Source organism: Pinus tabuliformis, chromosome X, assembly GCF_031772625.1.
Source record: "Pinus tabuliformis cultivar Carrire ecotype Pingquan chromosome X, CPIR1, whole genome shotgun sequence".
NCBI classification, from domain to species: domain Eukaryota; kingdom Viridiplantae; phylum Streptophyta; class Pinopsida; order Pinales; family Pinaceae; genus Pinus; species Pinus tabuliformis.
The window spans coordinates 1295757039-1295762263 of NC_142308.1; the positions used below are offsets into that span (position 1 = coordinate 1295757039).

The 5225-nt window shown below is 37.6% G+C and overlaps 1 pseudogene; it reads left to right on the forward strand.

Moving 5' to 3' along the window:
* The first annotated feature begins 3578 nt into the window (after positions 1-3578).
* Positions 3579-4283, forward strand: LOC149144791 (carbon catabolite repressor protein 4 homolog 1 pseudogene; annotated as a pseudogene).
* Positions 4284-5225: the final 942 nt, after the last annotated feature.

Consider the following 5225-nt stretch of genomic DNA (forward strand, 5'->3'; position numbering starts at 1 on the left):
TTGTGCTAGCCATGTGGTTGAATGAGAGCCATCAAATTTATACATGTCCAGCTTGGGTGGTCGCGTCTGGGATTGTTGGTGGTTGCCAAAGAGGTGAAGAGAATGGCTAGACTCGCCCGCAATGTTTTCGTTGAAAGCATATGCCTCCGAGTGTTCCTCCGACTTGCCCTTTGTGAGTGTATCAGCTAAGGTCTTGAGCGACGACAGTACTACGTCCAATTTTTGTTCAAGGGTGTCGATCTTCTCATTGGCCATAGCTTGAGCTCTTGTTTGTACCATGCACCGATCTGGTGCACTTAAAATTTGGCACCACGCAAACTTTTTTACGCTAACAAGTGAATGGTACCACCTTGCTCAGCTTGTCGACCTGATTCTTATGTGTTAAGTCTACTATAAGCATCCCGGGAGGGCCACAGACTTTTATCTTATTTTATTTTATTTTTTATTTTTTTACTCCGAAAGGAGTTTTACTCCTCGCTTGGGAATACTGCAGTAGCCAAATCCCAGAAAATTCAATTCTTCCCAATGTCCTGCAAGAATCACGCCCAGGTATAGGGGCCCACACAAATAGTCTAATCTGTCGGCTAACCCTCAACTGCAGAGTATGAGTAGGAATGTGGCAGTGATCGAACCCCTGCTACTAGATCTGAATGGCGGATCTAATAAATCTGATTGGCAGATCTGATAGATATGAATGACAGAACTGATTGTTGTGGCTACGACAGAACCCCACCTGCTAGAGCTGATCTGGCAAAGATGATGCGTGATCTAGAGAGAGACAAGGGAACTATGGTCTCAAGGAGTGTCAGGTGCTACAGATTGCAATATACATAAGGGTCTAACAGTAGTACTTCGCTCAATCTTTCAGGGTACTAACCAAGGAGGATCAACTGTACCCTTAGCTGTACAACCCAACTACCCTATCATATGCGTGAGTAATCTCCCCGAGTGTTGTTCTTGGTGTATTGTAGCAGTAAGACGGTCGATGGTTTATCTATCATGAGATTTCAAGAGAGCTTAGGGGGCTTCTGATATACCCAGAGGGTACTTGGAAGACAATCCGTGCGCGGTTCTGTCTAATGCGCTACTACTCGAAGGGGTACCCACAAGGGTTACAAGGGAGTCCAAAAAGTTTGACCACCTCTTGTATTTCCTACGTGCATGCCTCCCCAAATTTGTAGGTTTATGCGCTCAACGACATATCCCGTGGTTTAAAGATGCTGGAACATGTCTCTAGCCAATTTTTATTTTTTTTTGCTAAAAATGGAGATCCCACTGGCCCTGGAAAGTACTCTGATACCACTTTTTATGCTCTTGACCTATAAGAAGATACCAGAATACCAAATATGCAAAGAAATATACCCAGAACACAGACAATAAGAAATAACAACAAGTATTTTATTATTCAGAAAGGAAAGAAATGTTCACTTGCCTCTTCGAGGGGGCAGCCTCCAATAGAGCTGGGCTCAATTACAAAATAAGACATGATGCTCCTCGAGGGGACTCTCTATCCTTTATATAGGATTCATACATGCAATACCATGGTTCTTATTAATACCATCTATATAATACCATGGCCCATTTTCAACTAATTATGGTCCCTTCTTTAATTGTGGGTCAACCACTTACAATTATTAATATGGGCTTTATTGACTCTTTACTTAACTATAACTATGACTTGATCCTATTACATAAATAAGGAGGTTAGGGTTGGACCCTAACATAATGCCTTTGTCATCAGTTCCTTTGTCGGTTTTTCTGTTGATTTCGTATGAGACTTTCACTTGATGTCAGCCTGCATTCGCGAATAACAGCTAGAGATGGATGTCCTCGTTGCTAGTTTGACAACTAAGTTATGATAGGTTTTCCCACTTGTGAAAAATAAAAGGGTACTGTGAAGGGTCTCTTTTCTTCTCCTTTCATATTTTCACACGCAGTTAATCCAACTCGCTACCCCTCTTCACATGTCACATCAAACAACCATGACGCACGTTAAGCAAGGATCAAAAACTTTTTATTTTTTATAGTGTGTATTTTATTTTTATTATTTGAGGATCAACAACTTTTTTATTCTTTATAATGTGTAATTTTTTTTTTTATCTATTTTTTTTTTCAAGTTAAGTTAGTTTTGTGTGCAGTGAATGTTTGAAATAAATTTCATCTTTTGACTTGTGATGAAGAGATAGATGGCTAAATTTTGAAATATTTTTTTTATAATGTGTAATTTATTGAGCCTAGAAACTCATTGAGCCTAGAGGCTCATTCTACAATCTAGAATGAGGGACATACTCATGTCAGGTCCTAAAAAAAAATAGAAATAATTTTCATTCATTTTGTCCAAACAAAAATTAAATAACCATAAATAAACAATTAAAATTCTATTAACACAACAATTAACTAAGTCGTTGATATTTCACTTTCACTCTTCAACTAATAAATACAATATTTCAATGTCCATCTAAAATAATATAATTTTATATAGCTTTATAGAGATAAAATAATATATATATATATATATATATATATATATATATATATATATATATATATATATTTCTTATAAATATCTCAATATAGAACTTAAATAAATTGTTTGAATATCCATATTAACTAACTTTCTCTCTCTACAAAAAATGTGTTTATATATATATATAGAACTTAAATACACTGTTTGAATATCCATATTAAGTAATATGTTTCAGAACTTTCTCTCTCTACAGAAAGTGTGTTTATATATTTGTGTGTGCGTGTTAATGTTAACTTTAGCTAGAAAGGAAAAAGTAAGTAAAGGTAAACTAGAGTAATTACTTTTTAACCAGAGGAAAATGTGTAATTCAATCAATTTTTAATATAAAATATTAATAATGATAAAATATCAAAGTATACCATTTAAACAATGAAAAATTACCACTATAGATCTATATTAATCACATATTTACCAAGCACTAAAATGGATTAATTGATGTGTAAATCTTTTTTCAATTTTGAGATTTGATATCTCTAGTCTCTTGGTAGATCCGTGGTCAAAACACAGTGTCTATAGCATTGAAAAATGCATTTTAAAAGGTAAAAAATTACACATTGTTTTTTTGACTCTAATATAAATTTGCAAGGAAATAAATTTGATCCTTATGAGCTCATGCTAGATCAATGCTTTAGATGGATCTATGCTGGTATCAAAAATTGTTATGCTCTTTCTACCTTTTTAATTAAATTTATTAATCACATGGTAGTTTTGAAGTCGGCGTGTTTCGAACCACTTATCGAAACATGTCGACCTTAAAACTCTTATGTAATTTATCCATAAAAACTTAGTTTTGAAATCATAAATTAAGAGAAATAAATTTATTAATTAAAAAAAATATCATATAAATAAAGGTTACATGAAAAACTATCCGTAACAACTCACAACACTGCACGGCTCGAGGACGTCTGATCTGTCCCCCAAAAGCGCCCGAAAAGTGTTGAAGAAGAGAAATACCAAGACAGCGGGATTCAGCAAGAAGAGAAGAGTAGTGGTAGGGTAGAAGTGTGGTAACAGGTTCAGGGTTCGAATCTTGTGATTGGAAGAATAAGAAATGGGATCGGGAATCATGCTGAGTGTGCCCCGACTGCGCCTTCCCTCCGAGATTCCCATCGTGGGTTGCGAGCTTACGCCTTATGTCTTCTCTGATCGTCCAGATAACGCCATTACAATGGATGATGTTCTTGAATCGGCACCTGTAGATGGTTACTACCTCAGATTCAGATGGTATCGTATTCAGAGTGAAAAAAATGTTGCAGTCTGCAGTGTCCATCCATCAGAGCTAGCCACTCTCGAGTGCTTGGAATGTGTGAAGGCTAAGATACCTGTTTCAAAAAGCTATCATTGTTCACTAAAGTGCTTCTCCGATTCATGGCGTCATCACGGTGCATTGCATGCAGCAGCGAGTGCAGTGCATGAGAATGGAACTGAGGACGATGAATTGTTCGGGAGATTTGGCAGCACAACTTCAAGCTCAGGAATTCAAAATGCATCCCTAAGCAATGGTTCTGCCTCGTTAAACCTGCCTAATGTTTCTGAAAGGGGTGGTGGTGAGACATGGTATGAAGTTGGACGTTCAAAAACATATACACCAACAGCAGATGATGTGGGCTATGCTCTGAAGCTCGAATGTGTGGCAGTTGATGTAGCCACGGGAATACCAGTAGGTCCAGCCAGCACACTCCACACTTCCCTAGTTGTCCCAGCTCCTTCCCCCACTCCTCGACGCATGATTCCAATTTCCAATCAATGCAGTTGATGGAATTGCAAATCTCGCGCTGGAAGAACACACTTAGCGTCTAGAAATTTTACTGTATTTTCTTATAATTGAGCCGAGTAGTTAGCTTCTGGAACTTTTACGATTATTCCATCTGATGCGAATTATGTTACGCAGGACTACCACTTTCCGGCTTTATACCTACTTCCTTTTAATCCCTTTCCGCCTGGTTCATAATGACGGGGACAGATTTCGTTCTCAGCATGGATGGTATAGTTGATGCTATTCTCATTTTAGTCCAGAAAGCTTTAGGTCTTCAGCTTCATCCTTTAGGGTCTACGCTCTTGCTAAGAAAGGGCATATTTAGTTTAAATTGGACTCTTCTTAAATCTTGTTTCTGGACTTTTCTTTAGATATAAATGTCTGCGGTCTTACTTCTTTTTCGACTTTTCTTCACAGGAGTAGACGAGAGTCCTGCCCTACCTGGAAATTTTTGGGCTTTCCTTCACAAGAGTGGACGAGGGTCCTGCCCTTCCTGGAAATGTAGCAAGCATAAATGGCAAACCCTGTTGTGGTTAATCATGAATTTATTTTTAGTGATGTAACTTCAATGTTTTTTTCTGGTTGCATGTTGGATTGTTGGTAGCTTCAACTCCTTCTGCGTGGCTTCAAATAGCAAAGTTAAGTTCTTGACTTCAGTTAAATATATTTCTTGAGCTCCCAGTCAGAGTTTCAGGATTCTGGATTTAGCTCATTATGTTGTTGGTTTTCATTTCTTACCTTCTGTGAAGCGAAGTAGTTCTCTTACAAAACTGTTCAATCATCTCGGATGTATTTGCAGGGAATGAAAATTCACTTTAACACTGTTAAAAGAAAGAAAAAGAGAATAGAAGATCATATAACACATGTAAACTAGCTCGTCCTGCGAAGTGCCCACACAGCCACTTCAAGGTTCTCACATTTGTCATCCCCTCCGCCCCCTAC